Consider the following 24700-nt stretch of genomic DNA (forward strand, 5'->3'; position numbering starts at 1 on the left):
ACGAAAAGTTCTTGTATTTTAAGATAAAATCTGACGCTATTGAAGAAAAAACTTCTCGCTCGCTGAAATATGTTCATTTGCTGAAAACCAACAAAACCACTAAAAGTTCTTGTATTTGAAGATAAAATCTTTTTGCTTTGAAGAAGAAAGATCTTGCTGACTGAAATAAGTTCATTAGATGAAAACCAACAAAAATTGACAAGAACCACGAAAAGTTCTTGTATTTTATGATAAAATCTTCCGCTATTAAAGATAAAACTTTGAGCTCGCTGAAATATGTTCATTTGCTGAAAATCAACAAAACCACGAAAAGTTCTTGTATTTGAACATAAAATCTTTTTGCTTTGAGGTAGAAAGATCCAGCTGACTGAAATAAGTTCATAAGATGAAAACCAACAAAAATTGACAAGAACCACGAAAAGTTCTTGTATTTTAAGATAAAATCTGACGCTATTGAAGAAAAAACTTCCAGCTCGCTGAAATATGTTCGTTTGCTGAAAACCAACAAAACCACGAAAGGTTCTTGTATTTGAAGATAAAATCTTTTTGCATTGAAGAAGAAAGATCTAGCTGACTCAAACAAGTTCATTAGATGAAAACCAACAAAAATTGACAAGAACCACGAAAAGTTCTTGTATTTTAAGCTAAAATCTGACGCTATTAAAGAAAAAACGTCTCCCTCGCTGAAAAATGTTCATTTGCTGAAAACCAACAAAACCACGAAAAGTTCTTGTATTTGAAGATAAAATCTTTTTGCATTAAAGAAGAATGATCTAGCTGACTGAAATAAGTTCATTAGATGAAAACGAACAAAAATTGACAAGAACCACGAAAAGTTCTTGTATTTTAAGGTAAAATCTTGAGCTATTAAAGAAAAAACGTCTCCCTCGCTGAAAAATGTTCATTTGCTGAAAAACAACAAAACAACGAAAAGTTCTTGTATTTGAAGATGAAATCTTTTTGCATTCAAGAAGAAAGATCTCGCTGACTGAAATAAGTTCATTGGATGAAAACCAACAAAAATTGACAAGAACCACGAAAAGTTCTTGTATTTTAAGATAAAATCTTCAGCTGTTAAAGAAAAAACGTCTCCCTCGCTGAAATATGTTCATTTGCTGAAAACCAACAAAACCACGAAAAGTTCTTGTATTTGAAGATAAAATCCTTTTGCATTAAAGAAGAAAGATCGAGCTGACTGAAATGAGTTCATTAGATGCAAACCGACAAAAATTGACAAGAACCACGAAACGTTCTTGTATTTTAAGGTAATATCCTGAGCTATTGAAGAAAAGACGTCTCCTCGCTGAAATATGTTCATTTGCTGAAAACCAACAAAACTTCGAAAAGTTCTTGTATTTGAAGATAAAATCTTTTTGCATTAAAGAAGAAAGATCTAGCTGACTGAAATAAGTTCATTCGATGAAAACCAACAAAAATTGACAAGAACCATGAAAAGTTCTTGTATTTTAAGGTAAAATCTTGAGCTGTTAAAGAAAAAACGTCTCCCTCGCTGAAATATGTTCATTTGCTGAAAACCAACAAAACCACGAAAAGTTCTTGTATTTGAAGATAAAATCTTTTTCCATGAAAGAAGAAAGATCTAGCTGACTGAAATAAGTTCATTAGATGAAAACAAACAAAAATTGACAAGAACCATAAAAATTTCTTGTATTTTAAGATAAAATCTTAAGCTATTGAAGAAAAAATTTCTCCCTCCTTGAAATATGTTCATTTGCTGAAAACCAACAAAACCACGAAAAGTTCTTGTGTTTGAAGATAAAATCTTTTTGCATTAAAGAAGAAAGATCCAGCTGACTGAAATAAGTTCATCAGATGAAAGCCAACAAAAATTGACAAGAACCATGAAAATTTCGTGTATTTTAAGATAAAATCTTGAGCTATTAAAGAAAAAACGTCTCCCTCGATGAAATATGTTCATTTGCTCAAAACCAACAAAACCACGAAAAGTTCTTGAATTTGAAGATAAAATCTTTTTGCTTTGAAGAAGAAAGATCCAGCTCACTGAAATAAGTTCATTCGATGAAAGCCAACAAGAATTGACAATAACCACTTCAAGTTCTTGTATTTTCAGTTAAAATCTTGAGCTGTTAAAGAAAAAACGTCTCCCTCGCTGAAATATGTTCATTTGCTGAAAACCAACAAAACCACGAAAAGTTCTTGTATTTGAAGATAAAATCTTTTTGCATTAAAGAAGAAAGATCTAGCTGACGGAAATAAGTTCATCAGATGAAAGCCGACAAAAATTGGCAAGAACCACGAAAGGTTCTTGTATTTTAAGGTAAAACCTTGAGCTGTTAAAGAAAAAACGTCTCCCTCGCTGAAATATGTTCATTTGCTGAAAACCAACAAAAACACGAAAAGTTCTTATCTTCGAAGATAAAATCTTTTTCCATTAAAGAAGAAAGATCTCGCTGACTGAAATAAGTTCATTAGATGAAAACCAACAAAAATTGACAAGAACCATGAAAATTTCTTGTATTTTAAGATAAAATCTTGAGCTATTAAAGAAAAAACGTCTCCCTCGATGAAATATGTTCATTTGCTGAAAACCAACAAAACCACGAAAAGTTCTTGTATTTGAAGTTAAAATCTTTTTGCATTCAAGAAGAAAGATCTAGCTGACTGAAATAAGTTCATTGGATGAAAACCAACCAAAACTGACAAGAACCACGAAAAGTTCTTGTATTTTAAGATAAAATCTTGAGCTTTTAAAGAAAAAACATCTCCCTCGCTGAAAAATGTTCATTTGCTGAAAACCAACAAAACCACGAAAAGTTCTTGTATTTGAAGATAAAATCTTTTTGCATTAAAGAAGAAAGATCTCGCTGACTGAAATGAGTTCATCAGATGAAAACTGACAAAAATTGGCAAGAACCACGAAAAGTTCTTGCATTTTAAGATAAAATCTTAAGCTATTGAAGAAAAAATTTCTCCCTCCTTGAAATATGTTCATTTGCTGAAAACCAACAAAACCACGAAAAGTTCTTGTGTTTCAAGATAAAATCTTTTTGCATTAAAGAAGAAAGATCCAGCTGACTGAAATAAGTTCATTGGATGAAAACCAACAAAAATTGACAAGAACCACGAAAAGTTCTTGTATTTTGAGATAAAATCTTGAGCTATTAAAGAAAAAACGTCTCCCTCGCTGAAAAATGTTCATTTGCTGAAAACCAACAAAACCACGAAAAGTTCTTGTGTTTGAAGATAAAATCTTTTTGCATTAAAGAAGAAAGATCCAGCTGACTGAAATAAGTTCATCAGATGAAAGCCAACAAAAATTGACAAGAACCATGAAAATTTCGTGTATTTTAAGATAAAATCTTGAGCTATTAAAGAAAAAACGTCTCCCTCGATGAAATATGTTCATTTGCTCAAAACCAACAAAACCACGAAAAGTTCTTGTATTTGAAGTAAAAATCTTTCTGCATTCAAGAAGAAAGATCTAGCTGACTGAAATAAGTTCATTGGATGAAAACCAACCAAAACTGACAAGAACCACGAAAAGTTCTTGTATTTAAAGATAAAATCTTGAGCTGTTAAAGAAAAAACGTCTCCCTCGCTGAAAAATGTTCATTTGCTGAAAACCAACAAAACCACGAAAAGTTCTTGTACTTGAAGATAAAATCTTTTTGCATTCAAGAAGAAAGATCCAGCTGACTGAAATAAGTTCATTGGATAAAAACCAACCAAAACTGACAAGAACCACGAAAATTTCTTGTATTTTAAGATAAAATCTTGAGCTGTTAAAGAAAAAACGTCTCCCTCGCTGAAAAATGTTCATTTGCTGAAAACCAACAAAACCACGACAAGTTCTTGTATTTGAAGATAAAATCTTTTTGCATTAAAGAAGAAAGATCCAGTTGACTGAAATAAGTTCATCAGATGAAAGCCAACAAAAATTGACAAGAACCATGAACATTTCTTGTATTTTAAGATAAAATCTTGAGCTATTAAAGAAAAAACGTCTCCCTCGATGAAATATGTTCATTTGCTCAAAACCAACAAAACCACGAAAAGTTCTTGTATTTGAAGTAAAAATCTTTTTGCATTCAAGAAGAAAGATCTCGCTGACTGAAATAAGTTCATTGGATGAAAACCAACCAAAACTGACAAGAACCACGAAAAGTTCTTGTATTTAAAGATAAAATCTTGAGCTGTTAAAGAAAAAACGTCTCCCTCGCTGAAAAATGTTCATTTGCTGAAAACCAACAAAACCACGAAAAGTTCTTGTACTTGAAGATAAAATCTTTTTGCATTCAAGAAGAAAGATCCAGCCGACTGAAATAAGTTCATTGGATAAAAACCAACCAAAACTGACAAGAACCACGAAAAGTTCTTGTATTTTAAGATAAAATCTTGAGCTGTTAAAGAAAAAACGTCTCCCTCGCTGAAAAATGTTCATTTGCTGAAAACCAACAAAACCATGACAAGTTCTTGTATTTGAAGATAAAATCTTTTTGCATTGAAGAAGAAAGATCTAGCTGACTGAAATAAGTTCATCAGATGAAAACCGTCAAAAATTGGCAAGAAACACGAAAAGTTCTTGTATTTTAAGGTAAAATCTTGAGCTATTAAAGAAAAAACGTCCCCCTCGCTGAAATATGTTCATTTGCTGAAAACCAACAAAACCATGAAAAGTTCTTGTATTTGAAGATAAAATCTTTTTGCATTCAAGAAGCAAGATCGAGCTGACTGAAATGAGTTCATTAGATGAAAACCAACAAAAATTGACAAGAACCACGAAAAGTTCTTGTATTTTAAGATAAAATCTTGAGCTGTTAAAGAAAAAACGTCTCCCTCGCTGAAAAATGTTCATTTGCTGAAAACCAACAAAAACACGACAAGTTCTTGTATTTGAACATAAAATCTTTTTGCATTAAAGAAGAAAGATCTAGTTGACTGAAATAAGTTCATCAGATGAAAACCGACAAAAATTGGCAAGAACCACGAAAAGTCCTTGTATTTTAAGGTAAAATCTTGAGCTGTTAAAGAAAAAACGTCTCCCTCGCTGAAATATGTTCATTTGCTGAAAACCAACAAAACCACGAAAAGTTCTTGTATTTGAAGATAAAATCTTTTTGCATGAAAGAAGAAAGATCTAGCTGACGGAAATAAGTTCATCAGATGAAAGCCGACAAAAATTGGCAAGAACCACGAAAGGTTCTTGTATTTTAAGGTAAAACCTTGAGCTGTTAAAGAAAAAACGTCTCCCTCGCTGAAATATGTTCATTTGCTGAAAACCAACAAAACCACGAAAAGTTCTTGTATTTGAAGTTAAAATCTTTTTGCATTCAAGAAGAAAGATCTAGCTGACTGAAATAAGTTCATTGGATGAAAACCAACCAAAACTGACAAGAACCACGAAAAGTTCTTGTATATTAAGATAAAATCTTGAGCTTTTAAAGAAAAAACATCTCCCTCGCTGAAAAATGTTCATTTGCTGAAAACCAACAAAACCACGAAAAGTTCTTGTATTTGAAGATAAAATCTTTTTGCATTAAAGAAGAAAGATCTCGCTGACTGAAATGAGTTCATCAGATGAAAACTGACAAAAATTGGCAAGAACCACGAAAAGTTCTTGCATTTTAAGATAAAATCTTAAGCTATTGAAGAAAAAATTTCTCCCTCCTTGAAATATGTTCATTTGCTGAAAACCAACAGAACCACGAAAAGTTCTTGTGTTTCAAGATAAAATCGTTTTGCATTAAAGAAGAAAGATCCAGCTGACTGAAATAAGTTCATTGGATGAAAACCAACAAAAATTGACAAGAACCACGAAAAGTTCTTGTATTTTGAGATAAAATCTTGAGCTATTAAAGAAAAAACGTCTCCCTCGCTGAAAAATGTTCATTTGCTGAAAACCAACAATACCACGAAAAGTTCTTGTGTTTGAAGATCAAATCTTTTTGCATTAAAGAAGAAAGATCCAGCTGACTGAAATAAGTTCATCAGATGAAAGCCAACAAAAATTGACAAGAACCATGAAAATTTCTTGTATTTTAAGATAAAATCTTGAGCTATTAAAGAAAAAACGTCTCCCTCGCTGAAAAATGTTCATTTGTTGAAAACCAACAAAACCACGACAAGTTCTTGTATTTGAAGATAAAATCTTTTTGCATAAAAGAAGAAAGATCTAGCTGACTGAAAAAAGTTCATCAGATGAAAACCGACAAAAATTGGCAAGAACCACGAAAAGTTCTTGTATTTTAAGGTAAAATCTTGAGCTGTTAATGAAAAAACGTCTCCCTCGCTGAAATATGTTCATTTGCTGAAAACCAACAGAACCACGACAAGTTCTTGTATTTGAAGATAAAATCTTTTTGCATTCAAGAAGCAAGACCTCGCTGACTGAAATAAGTTCATCAGATGTAAACCGACAAAAATTGGCAAGAACCACGAAAAGTTCTTGTATTTTAAGGTAAAATCTTGAGCTGTTAAAGAAAAAACGTCTCCCTCGCTGAAATATGTTCATTTGCTGAAAACCAACAAAACAATGAAAAGTTCTTGTATTTGAAGATAAAATCTTTTTGCATTAAAGAAGAAAGATCCAGCTGACTGAAATAAGTTCATTAGATGAAAACCAACAAAAATTGACAAGAACCACGAAAAGTTCTTGTATTTTAAGATAAAATCTTGAGCTGTTAAAGAAAAAACGTCTCCCTCGCTGAAAAATGTTCATTTGCTGAAAACCAACAAAACCACGACAAGTTCTTGTATTTGAAGATAAAATCTTTTTGCATTAAAGAAGAAAGATCTAGTCGACTGAAATAAGTTCATCAGATGAAAACCGACAAAAATTGGCAAGAACCACGAAAAGTTCTTGTATTTTAAGGTAAAATCTTGAGCTGTTAAACAAAAAACGTCTCCCTCGCTGAAATATGTTCATTTGCTGAAAACCAACAAAACCACGAAAAGTTCTTGTATTTGAAGATAAAATCTTTTTGCATTAAAGAAGAAAGATCTAGCTGACTGAAATAAGTTCATCAGATGAAAGCCGAGAAAAATTGGCAAGAACCACGAAAGGTTCTTGTATTTTAAGGTAAAACCTTGAGCTGTTAAAGAAAAAACGTCTCCCTCGCTGAAATATGTTCATTTGCTGAAAACCAACAAAAACACGAAAAGTTCTTATATTCGAAGATAAAATCTTTTTGTATTAAAGAAGAAAGATCCAGCTGACTGAAATAAGTTGATCACCTGAAAACCGACAAAAATTGACAAGAACCACGAAACGTTCTTGTATTTTAAGGTAATATCTTGAGCTATTAAAGAAAAAACGTCTCCCTCGCTGAAATATGTTCATTTGCTGAAAACCAACAAAACCACGACAAGTTCTTGTATTTGAAGATAAAATCTTTTTGCATTAAAGAAGAAAGATCTCGCTGACTGAAATGAGTTCGTCAGATGAAAACTGACAAAAATTGGCAAGAACCACGAAAATTTCTTGCATTTTAAGATAAAATCTTAAGCTATTGAAGAAAAAATTTCTCCCTCCTTGAAATATGTTCATTTGCTGAAAACCAACAAAACCACGAAAAGTTCTTGTGTTTCAAGATAAAATCTTTTTGCATTAAAGAAGAAAGATCCAGCTGACTGAAATAAGTTCATTGGATGAAAACCAACAAAAATTGACAAGAACCACGAAAAGTTCTTGTATTTTGAGATAAAATCTTGAGCTATTAAAGAAATAACGTCTCCCTCGCTGAAAAATGTTCATTTGCTGAAAACCAACAATACCACGAAAAGTTCTTGTGTTTGAAGATCAAATCTTTTTGCATTAAAGAAGAAAGATCCAGCTGACTGAAATAAGTTCATCAGATGAAAGCCAACAAAAATTGACAAGAACCATGAAAATTTCTTGTATTTTAAGATAAAATCTTGAGCTATTAAAGAAAAAACGTCTCCCTCGCTGAAAAATGTTCATTTGCTGAAAACCAACAAAACCACGACAAGTTCTTGCATTTGAAGATAAAATCTTTTTGCATAAAAGAAGAAAGATCTGGCTGACTGAAAAAAGTTCATCAGATGAAAACCGACAAAAATTGGCAAGAACCACGAAAAGTTCTTGTATTTTAAGGTAAAATCTTGAGCTGTTAAAGAAAAAACGTCTCCCTCGCTGAAATATGTTCATTTGCTGAAAACCAACAAAACCACGACAAGTTCTTGTATTTGAAGATAAAATCTTTTTGCATTCAAGAAGCAAGACCTAGCTGACTGAAATAAGTTCATCAGATGTAAACCGACAAAAATTGGCAAGAACCACGAAAAGTTCTTGTATTTTGAGGTAAAATCTTGAGCTGTTAAAGAAAAAACGTCTCCCTCGCTGAAATATGTTCATTTGCTGAAAACCAACAAAACAATGAAAAGTTCTTGTATTTGAAGATAAAATCTTTTTGCATTAAAGAAGAAAGATCCAGCTGACTGAAATAAGTTCATCAGATGAAAGCCAACACAAATTGACAAGAACCACGAAAGGTTCTTGTATTTTAAGGTAAAATCTTGAGCTGTTAAAGAAAAAACGTCTCCCTCGCTGAAAAATGTTCATTTGCTGAAAACCAACAAAACCACAACAAGTTCTTGTATTTGAAGATAAAATCTTTTTGCATTAAAGAAGAAAGATCTGCCTGACTGAAATAAGTTCATCAGATGAAAACCGACAAAAATTGGCAAGAACCATGAAAAGTTCTTGTATTTTAGGTAAAATCTTGAGCTATTCAAGAAAAAACGTCTCCCTCGCTGAAATATGTTCATTTGCTGAAAACCAACAAAACCACGAAAAGTTATTGTATTTGAAGATAAAATCTTTTTGCATTAAAGAAGAAAAATCTACCTGACTGAAATAAGTTCATTAGATGAAAACCAACAAAAATTGACAAGAACCATGAAAAGTTCTTGTATTTTAAGATAAAATCTTGAGCTATGAAAGAAAAAAACGTCTCCCTCGCTGAAATATGTTCATTTGCTGAAAACCAACAAAACCACGAAAAGTTCGTGTTTTTCAAGATAAAATCTTTTTGCATTAAAGAAGAAAGATCTCGCTGACTGAAATAAGTTCATTCGATGAAAACCAACAAAAATTGACAAGAACCACGAAAAGTTCTTGTATTTTAAGATAAAATCTTGAGCTGCAAAAGAAAAAACGTCTCCCTGGCGGAAAAATGTTCATTTGCTGAAAACCAACAAAACCACGAAAAGTTCTTGTGTTTGAAGATAAAATCTTTTTGCATTCAAGAAGAAAGATCGAGCTGACTGAAATAAGTTCATTAGATGAAAACGTACCAAAACAGACAAGAACCACGAAAAGTTCTTGTATTTTAAAATAAAATCTTAAGCAATTGAAGAAAAAACTTCTCCCTCGTTGAAATATGTTCATTTGCTGAAAACCAACAAAACCACGAAAAGTTCTTGTGTTTCAAGATAAAATCTTTTTGCATTAAAGAAGAAAGATCCAGCTGACTGAAATAAGTTCATTGGATGAAAACCAACAAAAATTGACAAGAACCACGAAAAGTTCTTGTATTTTGAGATAAAATCTTGAGCTATTAAAGAAAAAACGTCTCCCTCGCTGAAAAATGTTCATTTGCTGAAAACAAACAAAACCACGAAAAGTTCTTGTATTTGAAGATAAAATCTTTTTGCATTCAAGAAGAAAGATCGAGCTGACTGAAATAAGTTCATTAGATGAAAACCAACAATAATTGACAAGAACCACAAAAAGTTCTTGTATTTTAAATAAAATCTTGAGCTATTAAAAAACAAACGTCTCCCTCGCTGAAATATGTTCATTTGCTGAAAACCAACAAAACCACGAAAAGTTCTTGTGTTTCAAGATAAAATCTTTTTGCATTAAAGAAGAAAGATCCATCTGACTGAAATAAGTTCATTGGATGAAAACCAACAAAAATTGACAAGAACCACGAAAAGTTCTTGTATTTTGCGATAAAATCTTGAGCTGTTGAAGAAAAAACTTCTCCCTCGTTGAAATATGTTCATTTGCTGAAAACCAACATAACCACGAAAAGTTCTTGTGTTTCAAGATAAAATCTTTTTGCATTGAAGAAGAAAGATCTCGCTGACTGAAATAAGTTCAACAGATGAAAACCGACAAAAATTGGCAAGAACCACGAAAAGTTCTTGTATTTTCAGGTAAAATCTTGAGCTGTTAAAGAAAAAACGTCTCCCTCGCTGAAATATGTTCATTTGCTGAAAACCAACAAAACCACGAAAAGTATTTGAAGATAAAATCTTTTTGCATTCAAGAAGAAAGATCCAGCTGACTGAAATAAGTTCATTAGATGAAAACCAACCAAAACTGACAAGAACCACGAAAAGTTCTTGTATTTTACGATAAAATCTTAAGCTATTGAAGAAAAAACTTCTCCCTCGTTGAAATATGTTCATTTGCTGAAAATCAACAAAACCACGAAAAGTTCTTGTGTTTCAAGATAAAATCTTTTTGCAGTAAAGAAGAAAGATCTAGCTGACTGAAATAAGTTGATCAGATGAAAACCAACAAAAATTGACAAGAACCACGAAAAGTTCTTGTATTTTAAGATAAAATCTTGAGCTGTTAAAGAAAAAACGTCTCCCTCGCTGAAAAATGTTCATTTGCTGAAAACCAACAAAACCACGAAAAGTTCTTGTATTTGAAGATAAAATCTTTTTGCATTCAAGAAGAAAGATCTAGCTGACTGAAATAAGTTCATTATATGAAAACCAACAAAAACTGATAAGAACCACGAAAAGTTCTTGTATTTTAAGATAAAATCTTGAGCTATTAAAGAAAAAACGTCTCCCTCGCTGAAAAATGTTCATTTGCTGAAAACCAACAAAACCACGACAAGTTCTTGCATTTGAAGATAAAATCTTTTTGCATAAAAGAAGAAAGATCTGGCTGACTGAAAAAAGTTCATCAGATGAAAACCGACAAAAATTGGCAAGAACCACGAAAAGTTCTTGTATTTTAAGGTAAAATCTTGAGCTGTTAAAGAAAAAACGTCTCCCTCGCTGAAATATGTTCATTTGCTGAAAACCAACAAAACCACGACAAGTTCTTGTATTTGAAGATAAAATCTTTTTGCATTCAAGAAGCAAGACCGAGCTGACTGAAATAAGTTCATCAGATGTAAACCGACAAAAATTGGCAAGAACCACGAAAAGTTCTTGTATTTTGAGGTAAAATCTTGAGCTGTTAAAGAAAAAACGTCTCCCTCGCTGAAATATGTTCATTTGCTGAAAACCAACAAAACAATGAAAAGTTCTTGTATTTGAAGATAAAATCTTTTTGCATTAAAGAAGAAAGATCCAGCTGACTGAAATAAGTTCATCAGATGAAAGCCAACACAAATTGACAAGAACCACGAAAGGTTCTTGTATTTTAAGGTAAAATCTTGAGCTGTTAAAGAAAAAACGTCTCCCTCGCTGAAATATGCTCATTCGCTGAAAACCAACAAAACCACGAAAAGTTCTTGTATTTTGAAGATAAAATCTTTTGGCATTAAAGAAGAAAGATCCAGCTGACTGAAATAAGTTCATTAGATGAAAACCAACAAAAATTGACAAGAACCACGAAAAGTTCTTGTATTTTAAGATAAAATCTTGAGCTGTTAAAGAAAAAACGTCTCCCTCGCTGAAAAATGTTCATTTGCTGAAAACCAACAAAACCACAACAAGTTCTTGTATTTGAAGATAAAATCTTTTTGCATTAAAGAAGAAAGATCTGCCTGACTGAAATAAGTTCATCAGATGAAAACCGACAAAAATTGGCAAGAACCATGAAAAGTTCTTGTATTTTAGGTAAAATCTTGAGCTATTCAAGAAAAAACGTCTCCCTCGCTGAAATATGTTCATTTGCTGAAAACCAACAAAACCACGAAAAGTTATTGTATTTGAAGATAAAATCTTTTTGCATTAAAGAAGAAAAATCTACCTGACTGAAATAAGTTCATTAGATGAAAACCAACAAAAATTGACAAGAACCATGAAAAGTTCTTGTATTTTAAGATAAAATCTTGAGCTATGAAAGAAAAAAACGTCTCCCTCGCTGAAATATGTTCATTTGCTGAAAACCAACAAAACCACGAAAAGTTCGTGTTTTTCAAGATAAAATCTTTTTGCATTAAAGAAGAAAGATCTCGCTGACTGAAATAAGTTCATTCGATGAAAACCAACAAAAATTGACAAGAACCACGAAAAGTTCTTGTATTTTAAGATAAAATCTTGAGCTGCAAAAGAAAAAACGTCTCCCTGGCGGAAAAATGTTCATTTGCTGAAAACCAACAAAACCACGAAAAGTTCTTGTGTTTGAAGATAAAATCTTTTTGCATTCAAGAAGAAAGATCGAGCTGACTGAAATAAGTTCATTAGATGAAAACGTACCAAAACAGACAAGAACCACGAAAAGTTCTTGTATTTTAAAATAAAATCTTAAGCAATTGAAGAAAAAACTTCTCCCTCGTTGAAATATGTTCATTTGCTGAAAACCAACAAAACCACGAAAAGTTCTTGTGTTTCAAGATAAAATCTTTTTGCATTAAAGAAGAAAGATCCAGCTGACTGAAATAAGTTCATTGGATGAAAACCAACAAAAATTGACAAGAACCACGAAAAGTTCTTGTATTTTGAGATAAAATCTTGAGCTATTAAAGAAAAAACGTCTCCCTCGCTGAAAAATGTTCATTTGCTGAAAACAAACAAAACCACGAAAAGTTCTTGTATTTGAAGATAAAATCTTTTTGCATTCAAGAAGAAAGATCGAGCTGACTGAAATAAGTTCATTAGATGAAAACCAACAATAATTGACAAGAACCACAAAAAGTTCTTGTATTTTAAATAAAATCTTGAGCTATTAAAAAACAAACGTCTCCCTCGCTGAAATATGTTCATTTGCTGAAAACCAACAAAACCACGAAAAGTTCTTGTGTTTCAAGATAAAATCTTTTTGCATTAAAGAAGAAAGATCCATCTGACTGAAATAAGTTCATTGGATGAAAACCAACAAAAATTGACAAGAACCACGAAAAGTTCTTGTATTTTGCGATAAAATCTTGAGCTGTTGAAGAAAAAACTTCTCCCTCGTTGAAATATGTTCATTTGCTGAAAACCAACATAACCACGAAAAGTTCTTGTGTTTCAAGATAAAATCTTTTTGCATTGAAGAAGAAAGATCTCGCTGACTGAAATAAGTTCAACAGATGAAAACCGACAAAAATTGGCAAGAACCACGAAAAGTTCTTGTATTTTCAGGTAAAATCTTGAGCTGTTAAAGAAAAAACGTCTCCCTCGCTGAAATATGTTCATTTGCTGAAAACCAACAAAACCACGAAAAGTATTTGAAGATAAAATCTTTTTGCATTCAAGAAGAAAGATCCAGCTGACTGAAATAAGTTCATTAGATGAAAACCAACCAAAACTGACAAGAACCACGAAAAGTTCTTGTATTTTACGATAAAATCTTAAGCTATTGAAGAAAAAACTTCTCCCTCGTTGAAATATGTTCATTTGCTGAAAATCAACAAAACCACGAAAAGTTCTTGTGTTTCAAGATAAAATCTTTTTGCAGTAAAGAAGAAAGATCTAGCTGACTGAAATAAGTTGATCAGATGAAAACCAACAAAAATTGACAAGAACCACGAAAAGTTCTTGTATTTTAAGATAAAATCTTGAGCTGTTAAAGAAAAAACGTCTCCCTCGCTGAAAAATGTTCATTTGCTGAAAACCAACAAAACCACGAAAAGTTCTTGTATTTGAAGATAAAATCTTTTTGCATTCAAGAAGAAAGATCTAGCTGACTGAAATAAGTTCATTATATGAAAACCAACAAAAACTGATAAGAACCACGAAAAGTTCTTGTATTTTAAGATAAAATCTTAAGCTATTGAAGAAAAAACTTCTTGCTCGCTGAAATATGTTCATTTGCTGAAAACCAACAAAACCACGAAAAGTTCTTGTGTTTCAAGATAAAATCTTTTTGCAGTAAAGAAGAAAGATCTAGCTGACTGAAATAAGTTCATTAGATGAAAACCAACCAAAACTGACAAGAACCACGAAAAGTTCTTGTATTTTAAGATAAAATCTTGAGCTATTAAAGAAAAAACGTCTCCCTCGCTGAAATCTTTTCATTTGCTGAAAACCAACAAAACCACGAAAAGTTCTTGTATTTGAAGATGAAATCTTTTTGCATTAAAGAAGAAAGATCTAGCTGACTGAAATAAGTTCATTTGATGAAAACCAACAAAAATTGACAAGAACCACGAAAGGTTCTTGTATTTTAAGATAAAATCTTAAGTTATTGAAGAAAAAACTTCTCCCTCGTTGAAATATGTTCATTTGCTGCAAAGCAACAAAGCAATGAAAAGTTCTTGTATTTGAAGATAAAATCTTTTTTGCATTAAAGAAGAAAGATCCAGCTGACTGAAATAAGTTCATCAGATGAAAACCGACAAAAATTGGCAAGAACCACGAAAGGTTCTTGTATTTTAAGGTAAAATCTTGAGCCATTCAAGAAAAAACGTCTCCCTCGCTGAAATATGTTCATTTGCTGAAAACCAACAAAACCACGAAAAGTTCTTGTATTTGAAGATAAAATCTTTTTGCATTCAAGAAGAAAGATCGAGCTGACTGAAATAAGTTCATTAGATGAAAACGTACCAAAACAGACAAGAACCACGAAAAGTTCTTGTATTTTAAAATAAAATCTTAAGCAATTGAAGAAAAAACTTCTCCCTCGTTGAAATATGTTCATTTGCTGAAAACCAACAAAACCACGAAAAGTTCTTGTGTTTCAAGATAAAATCTTTTTGCATTAAAGAAGAAAGATCCAGCTGACTGAAATAAGTTCATTGGATGAAAACCAACAAAAATTGACAAGAACCACGAAAAGTTCTTGAATTTTGAGATAAAATCTTGAGCTATTGAAGAAAAAACGTCTCCCTCGCTGAAAAATGTTCATTTGCTGAAAAGAAACAAAACCACGAAAAGTTCTTGTATTTGAAGATAAAATCTTTTTGCATTAAAGAAGAAAGATCCAGCTGACTGAAATAAGTTCATCAGATGAAAGCCAACAAAAATTGACAAGAACCACGAAAAGTTCTTGTATTTTAAGGTAAAATCTTGAGCTATTAAAGAAAAAACGTCTCTCTCGCTGAAAAATGTTCATTTGCTGAAAACCAACAAAACCACGAAAAGTTCTTGTATTTGAAGATGAAATCTTTTTGCATTCAAGAAGAAAGATCTCGCTGACTGAAATAAGTTAATTAGATGAAAACCAACAAAATCTGACAACAACCACGAAAAGTTCTTGTATTTTAAGATAAAATCTGAAGCTATTGAAGAAAAAACTTCTCCCTCGTTGAAATATGTTCATTTGCTGAAAACCAACAAAACCACGAAAAGTTCTTGTGTTTCAAGATAAAATCTTTTTGCATTGAAGAAGAAAGATCTAGCTGACTGAAATAAGTTCATCAGATGAAAACCGACAAAAATTGGCAAGAACCACGAAAAGTTCTTGTATTTTAAGGTAAAATCTTGAGCTGTTGAAGAAAAAACGTCTCCCTCGCTGAAAAATGTTCATTTGCTGAAAACCAACAAAACCACGAAAAGTTCTTGTATTTGAAGATAAAATCTTTTTGCATTGAAGAAGAAAGATCGAGCTGACTGAAATAAGTTCATTAGATGAAAACCAACAAAAATTGACAAGAACCACAAAAAGTTCTTGCATTTTAAATAAAATCTTGAGCTATTAAAGAAAAAACGTCTCCCTCGCTGAAATATGTTCATTTGCTGAAAACCAACAAAACCACGAAAAGTTCTTGTGTTTCAAGATAAAATCTTTTTGCATTAAAGAAGAAAGATCCATCTGACTGAAATAAGTTCATTGGATGAAAACCAACAAAAATTGACAAGAACCACGAAAAGTTCTTGTATTTTGAGATAAAATCTTGAGCTATTAAAGAAAAAACGTCTCCCTCGCTGAAAAATGTTCATTTCCTGAAAACAAACAAAACCACGAAAAGTTCTTGTATTTGAAGATAAAATCTTTTTGCATTAAAGAAGAAAGATCCAGCTGACTGAAATAAGTTCATCAGATGAAAGCCAACAAAAATTGACAAGAACCACGAAAAGTTCTTGTATTTTAAGATAAAATCTTAAGCTATTGAAGAAAAAACTTCTCCATCGTTGAAATATGTTCATTTGCTGAAAACCAACAAAACCACGAAAAGTTCTTGTGTTTCAAGATAAAATCTTTTTGCATTGAAGAAGAAAGATCTCGCTGACTGAAATAAGTTCAACAGATGAAAACCGAGAAAAATTGGCAAGAACCACGAAAAGTTCTTGTATTTTAAGGTAAAATCTTGAGCTGTTAAAGAAAAAACGTCTCCCTCGCTGAAATATGTTCATTTGCTGAAAACCAACAAAACCACGAAAAGTTCTTGTATTTGAAGATAAAATCTTTTTGCATTCAAGAAGAAAGATCCATCTGACTGAAATAAGTTCATTAGATGAAAACCAACCAAAACTGACAAGAACCACGAAAAGTTCTTGTATTTTAAGATAAAATCTTAAGCTATTGAAGAAAAAACTTCTCCCTCGTTGAAATATGTTCATTTGCTGAAAATCAACAAAACCACGAAAAGTTCTTGTGTTTCAAGATAAAATCTTTTTGCAGTAAAGAAGAAAGATCCAGCTGACTGAAATAAGTTGATCAGATGAAAACCAACAAAAATTGACAAGAACCACGAAAAGTTCTTGTATTTTAAGATAAAATCTTGAGGTGTTAAGGAAAAAACGTCTCCCTCGCTGAAATATGTTCATTTGCTGAAAACCAACAAAACCACGAAAAGTTCTTGTGTTTCAAGATAAAATCTTTTTGCATTAAAGAAGAAAGATCCATCTGACTGAAATAAGTTCATTGGATGAAAACCAACAAAAATTGACAAGAACCACGAAAAGTTCTTGTATTTTGAGATAAAATCTTGAGCTGTTAAAGAAAAAACGTCTCCCTCGCTGAAATATGTTCATTTGCTGAAAACCAACAAAACCACGAAAAGTTCTTGTATTTGAAGATAAAATCTTTTTGCATTCAAGAAGAAAGATCCAGCTGACTGAAATAAGTTCATTAGATGAAAACCAACAAAAACTGACAAGAACCACGAAAAGTTCTTGTATTTTAAGATAAAATCTTAAGCTATTGAAGAAAAAACTTCTCCCTCGTTGAAATATGTTCATTTGCTGAAAACCAACAAAACCACGAAAAGTTCTTGTGTTTCAAGATAAAATCTTTTTGCAGTAAAGAAGAAAGATCTAGCTGACTGAAATAAGTTCATTAGATGAAAACCAACCAAAACTGACAAGAACCACGAAAAGTTCTTGTATTTTAAGATAAAATCTTGAGCTATTAAAGAAAAAACGTCTCCCTCGCTGAAATCTTTTCATTTGCTGAAAACCAACAAAACCACGAAAAGTTCTTGTATTTGAAGATGAAATCTTTTTGCATTAAAGAAGAAAGATCTAGCTGACTGAAATAAGTTCATTTGATGAAAACCAACAAAAATTGACAAGAACCACGAAAGGTTCTTGTATTTTAAGATAAAATCTTAAGTTATTGAAGAAAAAACTTCTCCCTCGTTGAAATATGTTCATTTGCTGCAAAGCAACAAAGCAATGAAAAGTTCTTGTATTTGAAGATAAAATCTTTTTTGCATTAAAGAAGAAAGATCCAGCTGACTGAAATAAGTTCATCAGATGAAAACCGACAAAAATTGGCAAGAACCACGAAAGGTTCTTGTATTTTAAGGTAAAATCTTGAGCCATTCAAGAAAAAACGTCTCCCTCGCTGAAATATGTTCATTTGCTGAAAACCAACAAAACCACGAAAAGTTCTTGTATTTGAAGATAAAATCTTTTTGCATTCAAGAAGAAAGATCGAGCTGACTGAAATAAGTTCATTAGATGAAAACGTACCAAAACAGACAAGAACCACGAAAAGTTCTTGTATTTTAAAATAAAATCTTAAGCAATTGAAGAAAAAACTTCTCCCTCGTTGAAATATGTTCATTTGCTGAAAACCAACAAAACCACGAAAAGTTCTTGTGTTTCAAGATAAAATCTTTTTGCATTAAAGAAGAAAGATCCAGCTGACTGAAATAAGTTCATTGGATGAAAACCAACAAAAATTGACAAGAACCACGAAAAGTTCTTGAATTTTGAGATAAAATCTTGAGCTATTGAAGAAAAAACGTCTCCCTCGCTGAAAAATGTTCATTTGCTGAAAAGAAACAAAACCACGAAAAGTTCTTGTATTTGAAGATAAAATCTTTTTGCATTAAAGAAGAAAGATCCAGCTGACTGAAATAAGTTCATCAGATGAAAGCCAACAAAAATTGACAAGAACCACGAAAAGTTCTTGTATTTTAAGGTAAAATCTTGAGCTATTAAAGAAAAAACGTCTCTCTCGCTGAAAAATGTTCATTTGCTGAAAACCAACAAAACCACGAAAAGTTCTTGTATTTGAAGATGAAATCTTTTTGCATTCAAGAAGAAAGATCTCGCTGACTGAAATAAGTTAATTAGATGAAAACCAACAAAATCTGACAACAACCACGAAAAGTTCTTGTATTTTAAGATAAAATCTGAAGCTATTGAAGAAAAAACTTCTCCCTCGTTGAAATATGTTCATTTGCTGAAAACCAACAAAACCACGAAAAGTTCTTGTGTTTCAAGATAAAATCTTTTTGCATTGAAGAAGAAAGATCTAGCTGACTGAAATAAGTTCATCAGATGAAAACCGACAAAAATTGGCAAGAACCACGAAAAGTTCTTGTATTTTAAGGTAAAATCTTGAGCTGTTGAAGAAAAAACGTCTCCCTCGCTGAAAAATGTTCATTTGCTGAAAACCAACAAAACCACGAAAAGTTCTTGTATTTGAAGATAAAATCTTTTTGCATTGAAGAAGAAAGATCGAGCTGACTGAAATAAGTTCATTAGATGAAAACCAACAAAAATTGACAAGAACCACAAAAAGTTCTTGCATTTTAAATAAAATCTTGAGCTATTAAAGAAAAAACGTCTCCCTCGCTGAAATATGTTCATTTGCTGAAAACCAACAAAACCACGAAAAGTTCTTGTGTTTCAAGATAAAATCTTTTTGCATTAAAGAAGAAAGATCCATCTGACTGAAATAAGTTCATTGGATGAAAACCAACAAAAATTGACAAGAACCACGAAAAGTTCTTGTATTTTGAGATAAAATCTTGAGCTATTAAAGAAAAAACGTCTCCCTCGCTGAAAAATGTTCATTTCCTGAAAACAAACAAAACCACGAAAAGTTCTTGTATTTGAAGATAAAATCTTTTTGCATTAAAGAAGAAAGATCCAGCTGACTGAAATAAGTTCATCAGATGAAAGCCAACAAAAATTGACAAGAACCACGAAAAGTTCTTGTATTTTAAGATAAAATCTTAAGCTATTGAAGAAAAAACTTCTCCATCGTTGAAATATGTTCATTTGCTGAAAACCAACAAAACCACGAAAAGTTCTTGTGTTTCAAGATAAAATCTTTTTGCATTGAAGAAGAAAGATCTCGCTGACTGAAATAAGTTCAACAGATGAAAACCGAGAAAAATTGGCAAGAACCACGAAAAGTTCTTGTATTTTAAGGTAAAATCTTGAGCTGTTAAAGAAAAAACGTCTCCCTCGCTGAAATATGTTCATTTGCTGAAAACCAACAAAACCACGAAAAGTTCTTGTATTTGAAGATAAAATCTTTTTGCATTCAAGAAGAAAGATCCATCTGACTGAAATAAGTTCATTAGATGAAAACCAACCAAAACTGACAAGAACCACGAAAAGTTCTTGTATTTTAAGATAAAATCTTAAGCTATTGAAGAAAAAACTTCTCCCTCGTTGAAATATGTTCATTTGCTGAAAATCAACAAAACCACGAAAAGTTCTTGTGTTTCAAGATAAAATCTTTTTGCAGTAAAGAAGAAAGATCCAGCTGACTGAAATAAGTTGATCAGATGAAAACCAACAAAAATTGACAAGAACCACGAAAAGTTCTTGTATTTTAAGATAAAATCTTGAGGTGTTAAGGAAAAAACGTCTCCCTCGCTGAAATATGTTCATTTGCTGAAAACCAACAAAACCACGAAAAGTTCTTGTGTTTCAAGATAAAATCTTTTTGCATTAAAGAAGAAAGATCCATCTGACTGAAATAAGTTCATTGGATGAAAACCAACAAAAATTGACAAGAACCACGAAAAGTTCTTGTATTTTGAGATAAAATCTTGAGCTGTTAAAGAAAAAACGTCTCCCTCGCTGAAATATGTTCATTTGCTGAAAACCAACAAAACCACGAAAAGTTCTTGTATTTGAAGATAAAATCTTTTTGCATTCAAGAAGAAAGATCCAGCTGACTGAAATAAGTTCATTAGATGAAAACCAACAAAAACTGACAAGAACCACGAAAAGTTCTTGTATTTTAAGATAAAATCTTAAGCTATTGAAGAAAAAACTTCTCCCTCGTTGAAATATGTTCATTTGCTGAAAACCAACAAAACCACGAAAAGTTCTTGTGTTTCAAGATAAAATCTTTTTGCAGTAAAGAAGAAAGATCTAGCTGACTGAAATAAGTTGATCAGATCAAAACCAACAAAAATTGACAAGAACCATGAAAAGTTCTTGTATTTTAAGATAAAATCTTGAGCTATTAAAGAAAAAACGTCTCCCTCGCTGAAATCTTTTCATTTGCTGAAAACCAACAAAACCACGAAAAGTGCTTGTATTTGAAGATGAAATCTTTTTGCATTAAAGAAGAAAGATCTAGCTGACTGAAATAAGTTCATTTGATGAAAACCAACAAAAATTGACAAGAACCACGAAAAGTTCTTCTATTTTGAGATAAAATCTTGAGCTATTAAAGAAAAAACGTCTCCCTCGCTGAAAATTGTTCATTTGCTGAAAACCAACAAAACCACGAAAAGTTCTTGTATTTGAAGATAAAATCTTTTTGCATTAAAGAAGAAAGATCTAGCTGACTGAAATAAGTTCATTAGATGAAAACGAACAAAAATTGACAAGAACCACGAAAAGTTCTTGTATTTTAAGGTAAAATCTTGAGCTATTAAAGAAAAAACGTCTCTCTCGCTGAAAAATGTTCATTTGCTGAAAACCAACAAAACCACGAAAAGTTCTTGTATTTGAAGATGAAATCTTTTTGCATTCAAGAAGAAAGATCTCGCTGACTGAAATAAGTTAATTAGATGAAAACCAACAAAATCTGACAACAACCACGAAAAGTTCTTGTATTTTAAGATAAAATCTGAAGCTATTGAAGAAAAAACTTCTCCCTCGTTGAAATATGTTCATTTGCTGAAAACCAACAAAACCACGAAAAGTTCTTGTGTTTCAAGATAAAATCTTTTTGCATTGAAGAAGAAAGATCTAGCTGACTGAAATAAGTTCATCAGATGAAAACCGACAAAAATTGGCAAGAACCACGAAAAGTTCTTGCATTTTAAATAAAATCTTGAGCTATTAAAAAAAAAACGTCTCCCTCGCTGAAATATGTTCATTTGCTGAAAACCAACAAAACCACGAAAAGTTCTTGTGTTTCAAGATAAAATCTTTTTGCATTAAAGAAGAAAGATCCATCTGACTGAAATAAGTTCATTGGATGAAAACCAACAAAAATTGACAAGAACCACGAAAAGTTCTTGTATTTTGAGATAAAATCTTGAGCTATTAAAGAAAAACGTCTCCCTCGCTGAAAAATGTTCATTTCCTGAAAACAAACAAAACCACGAAAAGTTCTTGTATTTGAAGATAAAATCTTTTTGCATTAAAGAAGAAAGATGCAGCTGACTGAAATAAGTTCATCAGATGAAAGCCAACAAAAATTGACAAGAACCACGAAAAGTTCTTGTATTTTAAGATAAAATCTTAAGCTATTGAAGAAAAAACTTCTCCATCGTTGAAATATGTTCATTTGCTGAAAACCAACAAAACCACGAAAAGTTCTTGTGTTTCAAGATAAAATCTTTTTGCATTGAAGAAGAAAGATCTCGCTGACTGAAATAAGTTCAACAGATGAAAACCGAGAAAAATTGGCAAGAACCACGAAAAGTTCTTGTATTTTAAGGTAAAATCTTGAGCTGTTAAAGAAAAAACGTCTCCCTCGCTGAAATATGTTCATTTGCTGAAAACCAACAAAACCACGAAAAGTTCTTGTATTTGAAGATAAAATCTTTTTGCATTCAAGAAGAAAGATCCATCTGACTGAAATAAGTTCATTAGATGAAAACCAACCAAAACTGACAAGAACCACGAAAAGTTCTTGTATTTTAAGATAAAATCTTAAGCTATTGAAGAAAAAACTTCTCCCTCGTTGAAATATGTTCATTTGCTGAAAATCAACAAAACCACGAAAAGTTCTTGTGTTTCAAGATAAAATCTTTTTGCAGTAAAGAAGAAAGATCCAGCTGACTGAAATAAGTTGATCAGATGAAAACCAACAAAAATTGACAAGAACCACGAAAAGTTCTTGTATTTTAAGATAAAATCTTGAGCTGTTAAGGAAAAAACGTCTCCCTCGCTGAAATATGTTCATTTGCTGAAAACCAACAAAACCACGAAAAGTTCTTGTGTTTCAAGATAAAATCTTTTTGCATTAAAGAAGAAAGATCCATCTGACTGAAATAAGTTCATTGGATGAAAACCAACAAAAATTGACAAGAACCACGAAAAGTTCTTGTATTTTGAGATAAAATCTTGAGCTGTTAAAGAAAAAACGTCTCCCTCGCTGAAATATGTTCATTTGCTGAAAACCAACAAAACCACGAAAAGTTCTTGTATTTGAAGATAAAATCTTTTTGCATTCAAGAAGAAAGATCCAGCTGACTGAAATAAGTTCATTAGATGAAAACCAACAAAAACTGACAAGAACCACGAAAAGTTCTTGTATTTTAAGATAAAATCTTAAGCTATTGAAGAAAAAACTTCTCCCTCGTTGAAATATGTTCATTTGCTGAAAACCAACAAAACCACGAAAAGTTCTTGTGTTTCAAGATAAAATCTTTTTGCAGTAAAGAAGAAAGATCTAGCTGACTGAAATAAGTTGATCAGATCAAAACCAACAAAAATTGACAAGAACCATGAAAAGTTCTTGTATTTTAAGATAAAATCTTGAGCTATTAAAGAAAAAACGTCTCCCTCGCTGAAATCTTTTCATTTGCTGAAAACCAACAAAACCACGAAAAGTGCTTGTATTTGAAGATGAAATCTTTTTGCATTAAAGAAGAAAGATCTAGCTGACTGAAATAAGTTCATTTGATGAAAACCAACAAAAATTGACAAGAACCACGAAAAGTTCTTGTATTTTGAGATAAAATCTTGAGCTATTAAAGAAAAAACGTCTCCCTCGCTGAAAATTGTTCATTTGCTGAAAACCAACAAAACCACGAAAAGTTCTTGTATTTGAAGATAAAATCTTTTTGCATTAAAGAAGAAAGATCTAGCTGACTGAAATAAGTTCATTAGATGAAAACGAACAAAAATTGACAAGAACCACGAAAAGTTCTTGTATTTTAAGGTAAAATCTTGAGCTATTAAAGAAAAAACGTCTCTCTCGCTGAAAAATGTTCATTTGCTGAAAACCAACAAAACCACGAAAAGTTCTTGTATTTGAAGATGAAATCTTTTTGCATTCAAGAAGAAAGATCTCGCTGACTGAAATAAGTTAATTAGATGAAAACCAACAAAATCTGACAACAACCACGAAAAGTTCTTGTATTTTAAGATAAAATCTGAAGCTATTGAAGAAAAAACTTCTCCCTCGTTGAAATATGTTCATTTGCTGAAAACCAACAAAACCACGAAAAGTTCTTGTGTTTCAAGATAAAATCTTTTTGCATTGAAGAAGATAGATCTAGCTGACTGAAATAAGTTCATCAGATGAAAACCGACAAAAATTGGCAAGAACCACGAAAAGTTCTTGTATTTTAAGATAAAATCTTGAGGTGTTAAGGAAAAAACGTCTCCCTCGCTGAAATATGTTCATTTGCTGAAAACCAACAAAACCACGAAAAGTTCTTGTGTTTCAAGATAAAATCTTTTTGCATTAAAGAAGAAAGATCCATCTGACTGAAATAAGTTCATTGGATGAAAACCAACAAAAATTGACAAGAACCACGAAAAGTTCTTGTATTTTGAGATAAAATCTTGAGCTGTTAAAGAAAAAACGTCTCCCTCGCTGAAATATGTTCATTTGCTGAAAACCAACAAAACCACGAAAAGTTCTTGTATTTGAAGATAAAATCTTTTTGCATTCAAGAAGAAAGATCCAGCTGACTGAAATAAGTTCATTAGATGAAAACCAACAAAAACTGACAAGAACCACGAAAAGTTCTTGTATTTTAAGATAAAATCTTAAGCTATTGAAGAAAAAACTTCTCCCTCGTTGAAATATGTTCATTTGCTGAAAACCAACAAAACCACGAAAAGTTCTTGTGTTTCAAGATAAAATCTTTTTGCAGTAAAGAAGAAAGATCTAGCTGACTGAAATAAGTTCATTAGATGAAAACCAACCAAAACTGACAAGAACCACGAAAAGTTCTTGTATTTTAAGATAAAATCTTGAGCTATTAAAGAAAAAACGTCTCCCTCGCTGAAATCTTTTCATTTGCTG

This window comes from Heptranchias perlo, chromosome 6 (genome assembly GCF_035084215.1).
Source record: "Heptranchias perlo isolate sHepPer1 chromosome 6, sHepPer1.hap1, whole genome shotgun sequence".
Lineage (NCBI taxonomy): Eukaryota > Metazoa > Chordata > Chondrichthyes > Hexanchiformes > Hexanchidae > Heptranchias > Heptranchias perlo.